Raw genomic sequence first — 20,272 nt, forward strand, 5'->3', positions numbered from 1 at the left:
AAAAGTGGGTAAAGACCATACGTTGGAAGATGAGGATGTCATTCAGATTGTGAAGAAGTGAAACCTTCCCCTCTGCCCATCTGCCGGGTCAACCACAAGAGCTTTCCCCAAGACTAAGCACCCTACCCCAGGTCCCTTCTGGCTTTGGCAGCCAGTGGATCAGGATTCAGGGGAGGGAAATGGAGGCACCCAAACTGGAACTTTACCTATCTTAACTTGGTGTCACCTTGTAAATTCGACTGCATAAAGGACCTGGTAGGCCAGCCATCTAAAAAAAAAAAAAAATATGTCTTTTTTAAATCATTATATTCTTTTGAGTTAAGATATCTAAATTAAGAAATATTAATCTGGAATGAATCAGGCCTCAAGAGTCCAAGTAAATAATCTTTTCTGTAGGTATTAGAACTCATGCTTTATTATGGAAAAGCTGGGGCTCAGAGAGGTTAAATAACTTGCCCACGGTCAAATAAATAACAGCTGGCAGAGCCATAATTCTAATCTTTGTCTCTCAGATTCCAAAGCCCATGGTCCTCACTGCTGTGATATATCATTCAAAGAGCAATGAGTGACCAAAGGAAATGCACTATGACTGGTCTGGCATAGCCCATTTGAAATACAGTCCGTTACACTAGATACAGCAGTATATAATAAAGTACACTAGAATATAACTCAATGGAGTCAAGAATTTTTATCTGTTTTGTTCAATATTTTAGTTCCAGATCCTATGACAGCTACTAATATATAAGAGATACTTATTAAATATTTGTAGAACAAATAGAAAAATAGATTACTTCCTTTCTTTACTATTAATATAACCAAATGCTTAACTCATTTAACCATGAGAGGATACAAGTATATTTGTACTTACACTACTAAAACTCTTCTTTTTTCTCATAAGCAAATCCTAAGTCACAACTCTTCCATCATGTAATTGTGAAGTGTTTTAGAATTAACAATTATTTTTTCATTCAACAAAAATGTATTAGGTACCTACAATATGCTGGCATATCTAGGTATTTGAGATCCATCAGCAAACACAACAACAAAAAAACCTTTGCCCTCATGGAACTTGCATTGTGGATGGGGAGACACACAACAAACAATAATGTTGATAAATAAATAACATAGCATACCAGAAAATAACAAGTGCTATATAAAAGGAAAAAGAAAAAAGAGCAGGGTCAAAATTGCAGGAGGGGGACATGGGATGCAATTTTGTGTCAGAGGAGATCTCCTGAGATGGTGACACCTGTGCTTGCTCAGTGGCATATATACTAAGAAGGTGACACGAGCAGAAGATGACAGAATTAGGCCCGCAGAGATCTGGTGGAAGAGTGCTTCAGGCAGAGGAAACAGCCAACATAAGCCCTAAGGCAGGAATGTGACTGGTACATCTGAGCAAGAGCAAGAAGGCCATTGTGACTAGACCAGATTGAGCAAGGGGGAGACTAGGAGGAGATGAAGTAGAAGTTGCAGAAGAATGAAGCATATAGAGTCTTGAGGCCACTATAAGGCTCTGACTTTCACTCCAAATGAAATGTGGCAGGCTTTTGACCATAGATGGAAGGGGCCAAAAGTAGAAGCGGGGAGACCATGAGGCATTTACTGCAGTAATCCAGGCTGAAAATAATAGCACCTGGGACCAGGGTGGTAATAGTGGAGGTGATGAGATGTGATGAAATTTTGGATATATTTTGAAAGTAGTGTCACCATGCTTTCTTGATGAAGGGGATATGTAGTGCAAGAGAATGGGAGATGGTACTGTGGTTTTTGGTTTAAAAAACTGCAAAGACATAGTGGCATTAACTGAGATGGGGAACACTATACATAGAGCATATTTGTTGGGGTGGAGGAGATCATTTGTAAACATGTGTAAGAAAAAGGCATTTGAGAAAGAGATCTGAACTGGACATATACATTTGGGAGTCATGGTGTACAGATGAGTTTTAAAGCCATGTAACTAGATGTTCATCAAGTCAAAGAATGCAGAAAGAGAAGAGAAGAGAATAGGGAGTGAACCTTACTTCTAGGACTCCTAGGTAAGAAGAGATCACACAAAAGAAGGGAAAAAAAAAAAACCCCACAAGGAGACTGAAACCAAGTAGCCAGTAAAGGAGTTAGAAAACGTAAAGGATCCAGTTCTGGCTTCCCAGAAATGGACTCACAAATGTATGGTCAATTTATCTTTGACAAAGCAGGAAAGAGTATCCAATGGAAAAAAGACAACCTCTTTAACAGGTGGTGCTAGGAGAACTGGACAGCACTAGACCACTTTCTTACACCATATGCAAAAAATAAACTCAAAATGGATGAAGGACCTGAATGTGAGACAGGAAACCATTAGAACCCTAGAGGAGAAAGCAGGAAACAGCCTCCTTGACCTCAACCGCAGCAATTTCCTACTTGACATATCCCCAAAGGCAAGGGAATCAAGAGCAAAAATGAACTATTGGGACCTGATCAAGATAAAAAGCTTCTGCACTGCTAAGGAAAGAAACAATCAAGAAAACTAATAGGCAACCTACAGAATGGGAAAACATAGTTGCAAAAGGCATATCGGATCAAGGGCTAGTATCCAAAATCTACAAGGAACTCACCAAACTCCACACCCAAAAAATGAATAATCCAGTGAAGGAATGGGCAGAAGACATAAATAGACACTTCTCCAAAGAGGACATCCAAATGGCCAACAGGCACATGAAACGATGTTCAGCATCACTCATCATCAGAGAAATACAAATCAAAACCACACTGAGATGCCACCTCACACCAGTCAGAGTCCCTAAAATGAACAAATCAAAAGACTATAGATGCTGGTGAGGATGGGGAAAATAGGCACCCTCCTACATTGTTGGTGGAAATGTAAACTGGTACAGCTGCTCTGGAAAACAGTATGGAGGTTCCTCAAAAAACTATCAATAGAAATCCCCTATTTACCCAAGGGATACAGAAGTGCTGATGCACAGGAGCACATGTACCCCAATGTTCATAGCAGCACTTTCTACAATGGCCAAATCGTGGAAATAGCCTAAATGTCCATCAACTGATGAATGGATCAAGAAGATGTGGTTTATATATACAATGGAGTACTACATGGCAATGAGAAAGAATGAAATCTAGCCATTTGTAGCAAAGTGGATGGACCCCAAGGGTGTCATGCTAAGTGAAATAAGTCACGCGGAGAAGGACAGAAACCATATGTTTTCACTCATAGGTCTAACAGAAGAAACCTAACAGGGTACCATGGGAAGGGGAAAGGGGAAAAGACTCTTAAATACTGAAAACAAACTGAGGACTGAAGAGGGAGGGTGAAAGGGGAAGAGGGGTAATGGTCATGGAGGAAGGCACTTGTGGGGAAGAGCACTGGGTGTTATATGGAAACCAACTTGACAATAAACTATAAATTTAAAAAAAGAAGAAATGAGTGGGACAGGCAATGAAATGTCACAGAAAAGTCTTAATATCTGACTGCTTCCTTCACAATTTAAAGCACATGTGGCCTACTCTGAATATCTGATGATATCAATTCCATGATTTGCTTTTTGTTTTCAATTAGTGCATATTAGATTTGGATGCTAATATAAATATGTAAAAGTTTTTGTTTTATAGTTTAAACTCATTCTATGTGTTTCAAGACTTGCAGATAAGTATAATCCAATCTTATATAAAATTGACAGTGTTGTCATTCTGTACATGCCTCATATGGAAATGTTATTAATAAATTGAATGAAGTGAAAAAAAGAAAATACAAAGGTATAAAGTGCATCAATGGGAAAAGAAGAAATAGCAACAGTGCCAAAGAATGCTGACAATTTAAGTAAAATAAAGATTAAGATCAGTTTTAATAGAATTATGGGGGCAGAGTCCTGATTAGAATGGGATTAAGAGAGAGTGGGAAAAGAATAGAGACATCATCAAATAAACTCTTTTGAGGAGTTTTGTTCTAAGAATGGGAGTGAAATTAAAAATCTAAACGTTTTTAAGATAGAACTAGTAGTATTGTTTACATGTGTGTGAATATGACCGAGGGGGGCAGAGAGAGAGAGAGAAAGAGAGAGAGAAAGAGAGAGAGAGAAGACTGAAATTTCAGAATTTCTTGAATGTTTTTGAGTAAATTAGAGGGGCAGGATCCAGTGTATATGTTGGCTGTATGTCCAGTCATAAGCAGTTCATCTCTCTAGAAACATAAACAAAGGCAAAGTATGTGGGGGCAAAGGTGATGTGGAAGTTCTCATTGATTTGCTTATATTTTTTTCCAGTTATTGGTGGCAGCATTAAGGGCCCACTTCAGGTTGGTAGTCATGAATTAATAGTGAAGCAAGTCAGCAGGGTAGCGGGCATTTCTTCAGCCGTGTTTTTCTATAGATGCATGTAGAGAATTGGATTTTTTCAGAGTTTTAGTTTGTAAAGGAAAAGGCCAGAGATGGGCAAGAGGGTGATTATAGTGATCAGCTATGAAATTAAACTTTGTGAGGCAACTGGGAATGGCAAGAAGGTAAGAGACAAGAAAGGGTGATTGGTAGGATCAGTGGAGTGGAAGTACTGAACTTCATCATTTTAGGTTAATCCATTTTTTCAACCATTCAATTCTTTCTGAATCTTAATTCTGTTATTAAGAATATTACTTCTTGAGGCTCCTGGGTGGCTCAGTCCGTTGAGTGCCCAACTTTTGATTTAGGCTAGGGTTATAATCCCAGGGTTGTGAGACTGAGCCCTGCATCAGAGTCTGGATGGAGCCTGCTTGAGATTCTCTCTCTCCTCTCCCTTGCTTGTTCTCTCTAATAAATATATATATGTATATATGTATTTGTGTATGTATATATATAAATATATATATGTATTTGTGTATGTGTGTATATAAAATATATATGACTTCTTTTTGGGGGTCACATGAAAATAATAAATAATGTTAAATACAGCATTAAGTCACTTTCATCTATTCAAAAAAATTTTACAGATGGACACTAAGTACCAGATGCTGTGAAATATAAAGTTAAATAAGATTGGTGTTTGACCTTAAGTATTTCACAGCCTAAGGAAACAGGTAAATGAGGAATCACAGAACAATGTGGTAAGTACAATGAAAAGGTACTATAGCAGAACAGAGGAGAGACCTTTAAATCAAACCAGAGGGTAAGAAAAGACTCCCATTTGGAGGGGATTCTGAAGCATTGTTGTGAAGATCAAATAGAAATAAAAAAGGGCCTTGCTGGGCTCATCTGAATTATAAATGAAAATGCTGACTGAGGTTGGGCCAACCTAAGGGTTTGAGGCATATCCCAAAAGATCACCTCCTAAATTATATAATTTCACTAAGGAACCATAACTGTTCTACCAGCTCTGTTGACCCTGTCTTGTCCATGGAGCTGCTTTAAACAATGACTTCAAATGTCTTGCTAAAATCAAAACGCTCTCAGTTATCACTGACTTTTTCCCCAGCTGCTAACAGATCCCTTGTTTAATATTCTTTTTTAGGATTTTGCCACTAACTGACATCAGATTCCTCATTTGCAACTTGCCTGTTTATAGGGGATGAAACCAGATTGGAAATCGTTTGAGACTCACTTTCATGCTAAGGGAATTGGGAGAAAAATACTGCCTAAGACAATGATTGAAAACAGACAGGGCAAAAGATATGGAATAAAAAGACAGAACATTGGCCTGGAGAAATGGCGTTATTTAAGAAGTTTGCATTCAGTTTAAGAAGGGGAGTAATCTAGGTCAGCCTGGGTGAAGTCCTTAGAATTCAAAGATAAGGTCTTGGTTCTGACATCTGGTGAAGAGCCCTCTCAGAGATTAAGATAAAAGCCAGACTTACTGGGGAAAAACTTGGAAACCACTTTTAAATATAACAAAGGAAATTCTTTTCTATGACATCACACGAATTCGGCCAAATCCCGGTTTGCCAGTGCTTGTCACAATGTTTACAATTAAGAATTTGAATACATAAAAGTCCTTGGTCCCACTGCAGTTCAGAAAGGCTGCCAAGAATCTGGGATAGCCCCTTCAATGCAGAAGGGGAAAAAACACAGAAACATTAAATTGATGATGACAAGACTCACAGCTCAACCCAGAGAACAGAGACTAGGGGGTTAAAGAAATTGCATTAAATGGGTCAGGCCAGGCCTATCTGATAGCCAGTTATTAATTGCTTTTTTTTCTTGGCTTAACTGTAAAAATTTATTCCCAAGTTTTGTTTTATTTGATTTCCTTAGGGTCTACATTAATTTTTCAATCTTAAAAATCAAAACATAGATTTAACACCACTTTTATCAAGGTTAAAAGAAGGGCCTGACCAAGGCTGAGACTTTCTTTGATTGTCTTTTCATTAAATCTTATTTTTAAAAAAATGCTTGAGCAAAGCATCTGATAAACAGAAAAATCTAATATTCTCTGTTCAGTTTTTGCTGGGGAAGCAGGAGGTGGAAACTAGAAATCCTGAAATTGCCAAAATTAAAATAGTCTGATTAGGTTTCTTTTCAACTTAATATTAGGAACAATTTATTATTATGCCAAGACTTGCCAGCCCTGAAAACAAATATGTTTCCTTTAGGGAAAGCAGCGAAGGCAATTAGAACAATATGCCAATTGTTGAAGTTTAGAAATATCATTGAAATATTCTTTCCATTTCAACAGATTATAAAAAAATTTTTAACCAGCATTACTGAGGAAACACCAACCAAACGGTGTGAATAATTAAATGGGTGGGTACTTCATGGGTGGGTGCTGTTCTCTCTATTATTTTATATCTCTCAACAGACAGCGATGCTACAAAAGCAAGAAGTTTTGAAAACTAAGCTACATGAATAATTTAGATTCAAATGATATTAAATATACACAAAATTAATCTAGCATATTTCATGATGAATCATTGTTATTGTTCCTTTATATTATTGGTGATTATGCATAATTGACAATTAGTTTATGTATTTATTGTAACTAGTATTTTTAACCATTTTTTTCTCTTCCTTAGATCTCAATGCCTGCCGTCAGTGTTGCTTGACAGTTTCCCTCATTCCATGGTAGATTTTAATTTTTATCACTTTACTCCTGTCATGCAAGTTACACAAGATTCTAGACTTGGCAAATTGAGGTCCAAGGCTCTACTCTGAGGACCCCTGTGTCCTGTAGGGCTCTGCCCACTCTATAGCACCACAGCTGGCCTTCAGATGCCATCGTAACTACTCTCCATTCAGGACTCTAAGGTTCTGACATCGGAAGAGTCAAGAGAATGAAAATGTCTAGGAGCTGGTGAGATGGCAAGCACGTGCTGGAAGCAGTATGCAGTGAGGGGGAGAGGGAGCAGGCTAGTCCACCTGGTTGGATGGAAAAGGGAAGAAAAAGACACCAGGGAGAGAGCAGATGTGAGTTTAAAAGCCTGCACTGGGATACCTTCAGAGAAAACACAAGGCTACTCCAGTTATTTTTTCTTCTTACCTACTTTCTTCCTGACAGCTCGCCTTAATATTACCAAATGACTTAAAAAGAAGGGATAGTTTATCTCCACATTATGCCACACACATCTCTTTGATCTTATGCATTGCCTAGCACCTGGACCTAGCATAACACCTCAGATGCTGTAGGAATTCAATGAATAATTGATTTACATTATTTTTAGCCTTTTTTAAAGTAACTGCTCAGTATTGTTCACTAGAACCAGGCCTTTGGCTTACTTAAACAATTAGCCATAGATTGCTAAATCATTAATCTAGAAACAGTCCAGACATCAAGGCATAATAGAGAGAACATGTGCCTAAGTCCAGCTCTGGGTTGTTGATCCAGGGTTCTAGGTACACAATAGGTAGAAATCTATTCTCTGTCTCAAATCTACATTTTTGTCTTAAGTAACTATGTGAATTTGATCCTACTAATGGGTACCTGTTTGATCTCAGTTACTACACCCCCTTGGTTTTCTCATCTTTAAGAAGAGGGGTGTATTCATTTTGCTAAATTTTGTTAAGTGGGTCCTGACTGCAAAACATCATGCTAGACACTTCTATAGAGAAGAAACATGACAGTGTGATGTCCCCTGTTTTCTTCAGGGACTGAGACCATCCAGACGGGTATCCTTGTCCAAACATTCACAAGAAACGGTATTTAGGAACATCTCTTAATAAACAATGTTAACCAAAAAAGTAATTCTTCACGTCCACTTTCTTTTCCTTATATCCCTTTTGGGGTTTAGTAAGGACACTGATAAAATGCCTTACATTCCCTAGAGTTAGAAAGCTTTTTATTTCTAATCTAAATCCTTCCTGCTATAGCTTAAATCCATTTCCTCTTATTCTATTCTCATGGAAGACAGAGAAAAACCATTCATCCTCCTCTATATAATAGCCCTTCATGTATTAAAGATTTCAGCCTTCATTTCTCCAGGTTATATAATGCCAATTCCTTTCATTTTACTCATATATCTTATTTTCCCAAGCTCTTAAGTTAATTCCATCGCACTCCCCTTGGACAGTATGGATAATGAAATAGTCACGCAGCCCCTTTCAGACTCTAATTGGGTAATAAACCTTCAGGGAGGCAAGTATTCTTAAATCTTAAACCAGAATCTCACATGATCTAGGATTTTGGAGAGCAGGAGGATGCTGGAAAGCACATGTATCATTGGCACAGAAAGCATGGGAAGAAGTAGGAAAGTACCATTTGGATGTTATTATTTTATAAAAGAGGAAAGTAAGGCATGTGTCACAGCAAATAAGGAAAAGATGCTAGATTAAAGTTACAATTAAAATAACCAGCTGCCAATTCCTGGTTTTCTACCAAATTGCTGTCAAGTTCCTATGATATCTGATCATAGTAATCTAAGCTGAAGTTAAAAAAAATTGCATTATCACGGTTTAATTAGGCAGTGTAATTCACTATACACAGTGTTGATATTATTTTTCTGGAAAGTCTTCCAGTTATCTCTTCTTCCCTTTCCAACTAAGTTCTGCAAAAGAGTCCTTCACTAATATATTCTACCAGGGGAAATAAATAAAACCATTGAGATTAATTTATTAGACCTCATATAATATCTAAATCAATTAGTATGTATATGAAATATTATTTGCCTTAATTTCATAAATGATACATGAATAAGCAAAATGTGGTATATCTATACAATGGAATATTATTCAGTGATAAAAAGGAATGAAATGCTAACACATGCCACATACTATAAATAAATCTTGAAAATGTTAACGGGGGGTGCCTAGGTGGCTCAGTCAGTTAAGATTCCGACTTCGGCTCAGGTCATGATCTCACCATTTGTGAGTTCAAGCGTGGCATCAGGCTCTGTGCTGACAGCTCAGAGCCTAGAGCCTGTCTTCAGATTCAGTGTCTCTCTGACCCTCCCTTGCTCATGCTCTCTCTCTCTCAAAAATAAATAAGACATTAAAATTTTTTTTTAATAAATAAAATTTTAAAAAAGAAAATGTTAAGTGAAAAAAGCTAGACACAAAAAGCCACATGCTGTAGGATTCCATTTGTATGAAATGCTCAAAACAGAGACAGAAGACAGATTAGTGGTTGCCAGAGGCTTTGTAGCAGAGGGATGGGGAGTAACTGCTTAATGGGGCCAGCATTTCCTTTTGAGGTGATGAAAAAGTACAGGAAGTACATGGTGGTGATAGTTGTACAACATTATGAATGTAGTTAATGTCACTCAATCATATGCTTTAAAATAGGAAATTTTATGTCGTGTATTTTGCCACAATAAAAATATTTTATTTATGTATTTATAAATATATATTTATATATAAATATATAAAATATTTGTTTATATGTACAGTCTCAGAAACTGTACATATAAACACAAAATTAGGCAGAGATGGAGGTGGGACCCAAGAGAACCCTCTTGCAAGTTGGTAATCAGCCTGTTGAATATTTACTGAGAGGCTAGAGAGAGCCAAGCACTGGGGTGGGCATTGAGATATAGCAGCAACAGAGACAGATGTGGCCTCTGCCCTGGTATAGAAATTTCAGAAGCATCCATTCTTCCATTTCTTCTCTTCTGCCAAAGATACATTTATTCTTAAAGGAAAAATAAGAGAAAAAGTAATTATTGACCCAAATCTGTATGTGAAAATAAACAACCCAAAATAAGCAAATAGCTGCTTAAACACATAAAACAAGTCTATCTTGGGTCCAAAAATAAGAGTTGGAAAATTTACTTAAACTTACATAACCTTACTGGATACTATGAAAAGAAGAAGGCGTAGAATACACTGTATCTGCATATCATTGCACAGATAGAAATCCTTTGATCACATATACCATTTTTTTATAAAGAATAAAACACATAAGATAGTTTGGATTACGGTTCAATAAATAATCCTTCCACACTTCCCCACCCTCCAGGGGTGCAGTATATTCCCCGCCCCACTGATTTGGGGATTGGCCACACGATTGACTTTGGCCAATGGAACCTTAGAGGATGACGGGCACAGAGGCCTTATCTGTGTTTGCACAGTTAAGTTTCCTACTTGTGTTTCTGCTTTCCACCCCAGAAATGTGCCCTGAGCAGACATTGGTCCCAAGGATGGTGAGAAGCACATGGAGCAGTCTGAAGAAGAGTTTCTCAGTTGTTCTAGACTAAACCAAACTGTTGTTGTCAGTCATGAAATTTTTGGAGTACTTATGCAGTATTATAGTGGTAATAGCTGATTAATTTTGGAGTACTTATGCAGTATTATAGTGGTAATAGCTGATTAATACAACACGTACATTGAAATAAACTCATCCAGAATTCTCTCACAATATGACTTTTAAAAATACTTAGCAAGTTAACTATCAATAATGAATTAATTTTTTCTTTCCATATATCTTATTCAGTTATACGTTTAGTATTAACTAACCTGTGTAAAGTAGAAATTTAAACGATGTAATCTAACTTTTATCTGTTATAGTATAACTGGTAAGATTTGCAAGATGTATTACTGGGATGTTCAAAACTACAGAAGCTATATTTGCTGTGTATATGCTGCTATAATCAGGTTCCAGTAAACATCTTGATGAAAGTGAATGAATCACTAATTTGACATTTTCTTTTGGCAAATTAACACGATTAGGTTTCACATTAAATGAAAATGTGTTTGCACTTAAGTACTCCATCAAAGCAAAATCTCTGATGGCATGAGTAAGGTGTATAATTCAATTAATCTCCTCACTACATTCTTCCATTTCAGGTATTTCTATCCTAATTTTCATGTTTCCAGTCCCAATAGGGTTCATAAAGCAATGTCATCTTTTGGTAAAATTTTCCTTATGAAATATTCAAGAACTTTCTAGTGAAAGCATCTGGTATATTCAGAAAAACCTTATGATGTTATTATTTTAAACTGTGTTCCTCCATTGGTCTAGGTAGAAATTTGAAAACTGAGAAAAACCATACAGTAAATATTAAAAAGATGTTCATAAAAACATTGTCTCTTAAAGAACTGTAATTCTGTTTTAATTTTTCATAGGGGACAAAGTTTTTTTCTACTAAAATGCTACTTTATCATATAAACATTTTTTTACAAAAACTATGATGGAAGTCATGTGAAGGTAATTTTTGTCTCCCAGGACACTTTCTGTCAATCACAAAAGTGCACTGGAATAGAAAAATAACATACCAGGAAGAAGAAAATAAAATAATGCTCCTTTTTTAAAAGTTTATTTATTTTGAGAGGGAGAGAGCAAGAATGCACATGGAAAAGGGGCAGAGAGAGGAACAGAGAATCCCAAGCAGGCTCAGCACCACGAGGATAGAACCCAGTGCAGGGCTCAAACTCACTAACCATGAGATCATGACCAGAGCCAAAGTCAGGCACTTAACTGACGGAACCAACCAAGCATCCTGAAACAATACACTTTAAGAAGCATACAAAATCAGGGCTAATGGGTGGCTCAGAAGTTAAGAAACTGACCTTGGCTGAGGTCATGATCTCACATTCGTGGATTCAAGCCCCGTGTCGGGCTCTGTGCTGACAGCTGAGAGCCTGGAGCCTGCTTCCGATTCTGTGTCTCCCTCTCTGCCTCTCCCCGACTCGCTTTCTGTCTCTCAAATATAAATAAAACTTTAAACATTTTTAATTAAAAAAAGAAGCATAAGCAACTAAAATTAAAAAAAAAAAGGAAAACAAAAAGCTCTTCATCTTTGTGACAGTTAGAAAAAAATACTTGAGGATAAAGAAGTAATAGAAGTAATAGAAGGAGGCAAGGAGACATAGCATCTACTTCCTTGTAATGGCTGAGAGTTAAAAATGACTGTGAAATGAGCCAAACCACACCCCTAAAGAGCCACAAAAGGAAGTGTACCAGGAACTGTATTCATTCATTCATTCAATAAGCTTCAATCACAGACTATGTACTTGACTAGAAATTTAAATAAATCAATGAAGTGGAGATTGTAGGTTGTAGGAACTCTGAGAAACTTGTGTACCAAGTAGAGTAGAAAAATACAGCAAGGAATTCTGGTGGGGGGGGCGGGGGGGGGGAAGGGGAAGGAGGAAAACCCCAGAGGCAGGTCTCCACAGCAAATTCATTGTCTGTGTCCTTTGACTACATGAGAGCCCTGGAGGCCTCCCCTTGTATATTCACACGCTGTAAAGCAGGAGGCCTTGGGATCAGAAAGAGAACTGAAAGCAAGAGAAGAAAGCACTTGGAGAGGCTGTCAGTGTCACTGTCATAAAAACTGACAGATGAAATGTTATGCTGTGTAAATTCAGAAATGCAGTGGACTCTTACTGAACACATTTAAAAAAACTAAACATTTTTAATGAATTCCTAATATCTGTAAAAGCAAGTAAATTTCAAGTGTGGATGATTTTAATCTTTCTTTAATTTTTGAGAGACAGAGAGAGACAGTGTGAGTGGGAGAGGGACAGAGACAGAGAGAGACACAAAATCTGAAGCAGGCTCCAGGCTCTGAGCTGTGAGCACAGAGCCTGACATGGAGCTTGAATCCACAGACCATGAAATCATGACCTGAGCTGAAGTCAGAGGCTTAACTGACTGAGCCAACCAGGCACCCCAAGTCTAAATTATTTCAAACGTTTAAAAGGTTCCAAAACATTTTTAAAGTTCTTAATTTCTGTGGTAAACAGAACTCTGAGATAGCCCCAACCCCCAAGATTCCCAGCATCTTGTGTGCACACATCTCCAGTTATGCAAAGAAACAGTAATCTAGGTGCTACTGTGAAGGGATTTTGCAGAAGTAATTAAGGTCCCCACACAGCACACCTTAAATTAGGGAAATTACATGGGTGGGCAGGACCTCAACACATTAACCCTTTAAAGTAGAGTTTTCTCCCATTTGTCTCAGAAGACGAAGTTAGAGAGTTTCAAAGTATAAGATTCAATAAGACAGAAATTCCCCATTGCTAGCTCTATTCAATTCTGAATGCTGCTGTAGCACACATCATGACAGACTTGGTGGCTTACAACAGCGAAAATTTATTCCTCTATATCCCGGAGGTCGGAAATCCAAATTGAGTCTTTAAGAGGCTAACATTAAAGTGTCAGCAAGCCAGTTCCCTCTGGAGGCACCAGGAAGAATTTATACGTTGGTCTTACAGCTTCTAGAAACAGTAGCATTCCCTGGTTCCTGGTTATATCTCTCCAATCTCTGCTTCTGTATTTTCATTGCCTTCTCTCCTATTAGGACCTTTGTGATGCCATCAGGTCCATCCAGATATCCAGCATAATCCTCCATCTCAAGATCCTTAGTGTAATCACACCTGCAAAATCCCTTTTGCTATATAAGGTAACATATTCACAGGTTTTAGGGATTAGGACAAAGGGATCTTGTGGGGTAAGGCATTATTTAGACTGCCACACTGGCTTTGAAGTTGAAATGAGTGACATGGTAAGGAATGTGGGTGACCTGTAGGAGCTAAGAGCAACCCCCATCTGACAGTCAGCAAGGAAAAGAGGACCTCAGTCCTACCACTGCAAGGACTTGTATCTTGCCAACAAGAATGCATTTTCAGATCTTTTTCCAGAATGTCCAGATGAGAACTCATTCAAGCCAGTAGCTTCATTTCAGCTGAGTGATATTCTGAACAGAAAACTCGGGCATGCCATGCCAGACTTCTAACCTACAGAATGCTATAACAGAATGCTTCTAACCTTTATAAAAGCCATAAAGCTATTATAGAGGTATTGTTTTAAGCCACCAAATTTATGGTCATTTGTTACGCAGCAAAGAAGACTAATACAATCTCAAAATATTTTAATCTCCAAATGTTTTGAAGATATTTAAAATATTTAAAATTAGTTGCAGTATTCACAATGCTATGCACTAAAAGGTTTTGAACCACATCCTTTAGTTATTAAAAATGTGAGCAGCATGGATATGTACAGGTATCACTATCCCCTAGCTATTTGTGTTTTTTGTTAACATCAGCATAATTATTTTAGTCAGCACATACTCTAGTGACATATAAAGGAAAGCCTTTAAAACCATAACACTCAGTTACATACTAGTTAGGAGCAAGAGACGTAAGCAAGGACTTGAGAGAAGATGGCACCGTGCAACATCTACTCTTTCATTTCAATGAAATTTAAACCCAACCACAGGAGAAATTTGAGAACTGAAATCCATCTCCATAATCTTCATCAGGGTACGGTTTTTATTATTTTTTAAGAGAAAATGTAACATCCCTTAAGTAGAAAGGGAAAATAACCAATGGCCAGATTGAACCATGGAGAAAAACAAAAACAGCATCCACTTGAGCCATATTTGCATATCCAAAGACAAACAGTGAGGCAGGGTTGAAGGAGGTATGGTGCACTGTGCCATCTCCTTCATGTGAACCTAACTGGGATTATCCATTGTTATGATCTTTAATATAAACAAAATTAGAAGGCAGTCCTCTTTTCCCATATACTGCCCCAAACCCCTCCCTCCCTCCCTCACACACACACACACACACACACACACACACACACACACACCCCACATACATAAAAATCTTACCTTCCACCTAAGTGTTAAGGGATCAATTTAACCATGATTATGTAAACACGATGGGTTTCCCACCCACTTTCTGACAAATAGCAGATCGAGTATACACATTTATGATTCTATCCCCAATCATCAGGCATCAAGAAGGCCTATCATAGAGACTGAGACGTATCTTCCCAACGGCCTTCTACCTAGATTACCAGTGATGTAGAGGGGTTTAGGCACATAATGTTAACAACAGGCTTCCCCAGAATCCTAAGTCCACTTAGGTTCAAGGCAGAGCCTCTCATGTCAAGAGCAAACCCCAGATTATGTCCCCAGCCAGACACTATAATATAGGGTCAGGCTGGAATCCACACACTGAATCATTTCTTATTGTCTCCATCAATAGGGACCAAGAAGGAGCCTCAAGCATTTGGGCATTCCTGTCCAAAACACAGCCCTTATACTAATTTCTGCCTTGAATCAGTCAGGATGAATCTCATTACGGCCTCTAACCTTTTTATGTTCATCTCGTTGGTCCAAACATCTAGGTCCACCCTCATCTCCTAATTTGTAATCTCCAGAAGGCTGATAGTTCCTCATCTAACCCCTTCTCCCACCCCTCCTGAAATCCTCTCACTAGACATTTGAAACTCCACTATTGGTACAGTTCCAAAATCTTACCCCTTCTCTGATTCTCTGTTTTCTTACTCTAAAGGAAACCTGGCACTGCCTTGAAGACACGGGTCCTGCACAACCTTCTCAAACACAGGCTGGTTTTCTCCCAACCCTCTTACCACTGAGCATGGGAATGAGGCAGATAGCCTCTCTGTTGCTCATTACCTTTTCATTCCAATCTCCGTGCATACCTCCAGCTTTATATTCATGGCCTCAGATGATATTATTTCTTATTCTTCAAAACTATTCTATATCTTCTATATATGCATTCCTTCCTCCAGGTTATTCCCCCTCATTTCTCAGTTTCACTTCTGGCTCACTGTCTTCCTCTCCATGACTAACCCTTTCTTAATTTTTGAAGATTGTAAGATACATGTAGATGATCCTTCAATTTTTCTAGCTTCTCAGTTCGCTGAATTCCTCTCCTCTAGTGATCTTCTATTACACATTATTTTAGTCACCTACTCTCATAGTCAACATATAGACTTGGTCATTTTAACTTTAACCTCTCCATAATCATAATTTCACATGCTCTACTATTGGATAACCCCCTTCTTTGCTTCTTGTCACTCATTCTAGCACCCAAACTCCAAAGATCTTTTGGCCCCACTAGGATTCCAGATCATTAGTCTTAGCAACATTCTGCTGCCCCTCACCTTCTTGATATTTCTTTCTCTTTCTTAACCAGCTTTACTCTCATACTCAGTCATTATAATCCTTCCTGCTATACATCTTTAATTCCTTTGTCCTTCTCTTCCATCATTATTGATCCTTGGCTAATTTCTAACCCTGATTAAATTCAAACCTTTCAACCTCCACATGCCTGCACCTTCATAGCTGCTTGTGACCGCGCACGCACACACACACACATACACACACGCACACGCACACACGCACACACACAACTACCTTGGCTGGTCTCACTTTTAATTCATGGCCACAAACCTCAAACCTTCTAATGCTCTCTGGATATTATAGTATACTTCCTTAGCCTATTCATTTTCTACTCTTTTAGAAAATTATTTCACTTTTTCTTCTTTCTTCTAAAACATCCATCGTCTCCTCTTCATCCTCATTCCAGATCATGATTTTGCTTCCAGCTTCACTGTGAAAATTGAAGCAATCAGAAGACAACATTCACAGATGCCTACTACCACATCTAACCACTGACAGTCTTGTATATGTCCTGAGTTGCCATGACAGCTTCCTGACTTTTGCAGAGGAAGTAGCTCCCATAATACATCAGCTCACAAGCAGGTTCTGGGAATCATTCTTGGTGTCCCAGTCTAGAACCTGTTCCTTCTTCCCTTCAAGTAATGCTATAAATATAAACTGCCCAGCTGAAAATTCCTTGTGCTTAAAAGAGCTAAAGTTTTTTCCTTTATCTGCAACTTAACTGACTGATACATCTGTCAAAAAAATGAAGAAAAAAATGCAGTTGATAATATTTTTCAAATGGAAAGAAAGGAACATATCCAATAAATGACAGATGAAGAAAATATTTTGAAATGGAGATACCAGGAAATAGAAGAAAATTTTAGGCCAAATATCTTACATAGGTAATCAGATCAAAGAGAAGAGATGCAAGAGAACAAAGATGAGATGTTGTTTCAAATAAGGAAGATACAAAAAGGAGCTGGCAAAGTTAAGGGGGAAGCATATCAATACAGAAATAAAAACCAAATTGGAAACAGCAAAACAATGAGCCAACACTGGTAAAAACACAGTTGTAATATGGAGAGGAAGCTCAAGAAAATGACAGAGAAAAGAAAATAATAAATTTGAAAGGCAGCCCATACATCAAGAAGAGAACAGAATGCAAACATTATTCATCAATAAAACATTCTTTCTCTAAAAGAACACTGATAGGTTAATGTTAAAAGGTTATCTGTGCTTCATGAAAAAAACAAAGAATCATGGTCTTTCCTACTGATATTATTGTATTTCAAAAACAAAGACATAAGTACTTGAGAAGAATCAAATCCCCTATAAGTGATTATTAAAAATAGAGTAATCTCAGACTCCACTTCAGCAACACTAAAGGCCAAAAAGATTTAAAAACTACATCTACAGAGGGATGAAGAGAAGAGAGTGGCATCCAAAAACTATATATCCAGCCCGGCTGTCATTCACAGAGTAGGAGGAAATGTCTGCTTTTGCAATACCTCAGAAATAAATGCACTAAAAGCTCTTCTTGAAAATAAAATATACATGAATTCTTCATAGAGCCAACTGAAAGATGATCCAAAACAAAAAATTCACAAGAGAAGAAAACCCACTACATAAGAACTGTTGGTATAAATTGACTCAAAATAATATAAATAATATAAGTAAAATAGAGTAATAGTATTGTAATTCTTTAAAAAAAGGCTATATAAATACTAACTATGATAACATAACAAGTGATCAATGCAAAAATTCCAAAATGGCCCAAGAAAAACAAAGGAAAATATTAAAGAATTTTCACAATCTAAAACCCTAATATTGCTAAGTATTAAACAGTAAAAATAAATTAACCAATCAGATAAACTCAAACCACAAAATTAAACTAAGGAAAGGAGAATGAAATAGTAAATGACAGGTACAGGATTAATGAATTATAAAATGGAAATGTAATAGAATTGATTAGTCATCCCAGAGGTAATTCCTAAAATAATAAATTAAATAAATTGATACCTAAATGTTTAAAAAATTTTTTAATGTTTATTTTGTTTTTGAGGAATAGAGAGAGAGAGAGAGACAGAGTGTGAGTAGGGGAGGGGCAGAGAGAGAGGGAGACACTGAATCCAAAGGAGACTCCAGGCTCCATGCCCCCCAACCTGGGGCTCAAACTCACCAACCATGAGAACGTGCCCTGAGCCAAAGTCAGATGCTCAACTGACTGAATAACCCAGGTGCTCCAGGTACCTAAATATTCTAAAATAATACAAACCAATATCCACAAATTTAAGAATGAGAATGAGAGGGAAAAAAAGAACGATAAATTAAGAGAGTTATAAGGAAAGATTTGCACATTTTAAACTAATACATTTTTAAACTGGGACAAAATGGATAACTCAATCCAAATGAAAAATTTATTACAAAATCATGAAGATGAGCTCAAGAAATCATTGACAGATTATTTAATATAGTTTATGATTATTGGTTATTTTAATTTATAGGGATACTTTCCCAAACATCACTAATCCCCAACAATTTAAGAAATAAATTGTTTCAAGTCCCCATGGAATAAAATTCCCATGCTATTTAAACTACTGGAGGACATTGAAAAAAAGTAGTACTTCCCAGACTATTTATAAAATTAGCATATCACAGCCATCATAATCACATAAAGGCAGCTTAAAAAAAATATATAGGGGTGCCTGGGTGGCTCAGTCGGTTGAGCATCCGACTTCGGCTCGGGTCATGACAGCTAGCTCGGAGCCTGGAGCCTGTCTTCAGATTCTGTGTCTCCCTCTCTCTCTGCCCCTCCCTGCTCATGCTCTGTCTCTCTGTCTCAAAAATAAATAAAAACATTAAAAAATTTTAAAAAAAATATATGGGCTAATATCACTTTTCTGGTTTTACTCATTCCAGGAAGGCAGAGATGGATCAAAATTAAGAATTCTATTAATAACGTTTATCAGATAGTAACCTAAATAAATAACAAAAGTACATTTGATAAAATTTAATCTTTTATAAGAATTCGCTTTAAAAATCATTGATTTTTGGTTTTCAAAAATGTCAATAAAATAGGGGCACCTGAGTGGCTCAGTCAGTTGAGCATCTGACTCTTGGCTTTGGCTCAGGTCAAGATTTCATGGTTTGTAAGTTCGAGCCCCGCATCAGGCTCTGTGCTGACAGTGTGGAATGGAGCCTGCTTAGGATTCTCTCTCCCCATCTCTCTCTCTCAAAATATACTAATAAATTTAAAAATATATATACATATATGGTACTTATAGTCAGAAAAAGTAAATAAATAATTTCTTTAAATGTCAATAAAATAAACTTTTATAGCTACTTAACATAATAGCATATATGATCTAAATACCAGTGTCTTGCTTAATGTTGAGACACTAAAACATACGATTAAAACAAGAAACAAGGTAAAGATGCCTAATATTACCCTGATAGATTCACTTTGCTCCAGTAGAACTCTGAAAACAGTGTACCAGTGTAAGATTTAGACATAAAATATAAATAAATAAATAAGGAAGGCAATGTCATTACTGTTTACAGATTATGTGATTATCTCTCTGGAAAATGGAAAGTAAGCAACTGAAAAAGTACTAGCAGAAAACAAAGAATTGAGCATTTAATTGGATCCAAAATTAATATACAAAAATCAATAACTTCCTATTTTCTTATATAACATAATGGAAAAATATATTTATAATTGAAACAAAAACTACAAAACATTGGGGGAAAACCAGACAGGCATACTCTCCCAAAGAAAAGAGCATAAAAATCCACTGAAGGACGGAAAGGAACACCTGAAAAACTATTTTAATCTTATTTCTGGATAGAAAGACCCAATAGTTTTAAGGTATTGTTTTTTCATCAAACTAATGTATCAAATCAGTGTTATAAAAATCAATATGTCCACTGTACTTTTTAAAGTTGGGTCCATAATTTGAACAAAGAAACTAGAAGTTCTCTTAAATATTCAAATATATTAAAGCTACAGTAATAAAA

The 20,272-nt window shown here is 37.0% G+C and overlaps 1 pseudogene; it reads left to right on the top strand.

The window, feature by feature from the left end:
- Window positions 1-20,272, top strand: part of LOC115293484 — a 31,556-nt pseudogene that overhangs the window by 677 nt on the left and 10,607 nt on the right.

This window comes from Suricata suricatta, chromosome 6 (genome assembly GCF_006229205.1).
Source record: "Suricata suricatta isolate VVHF042 chromosome 6, meerkat_22Aug2017_6uvM2_HiC, whole genome shotgun sequence".
NCBI classification, from domain to species: domain Eukaryota; kingdom Metazoa; phylum Chordata; class Mammalia; order Carnivora; family Herpestidae; genus Suricata; species Suricata suricatta.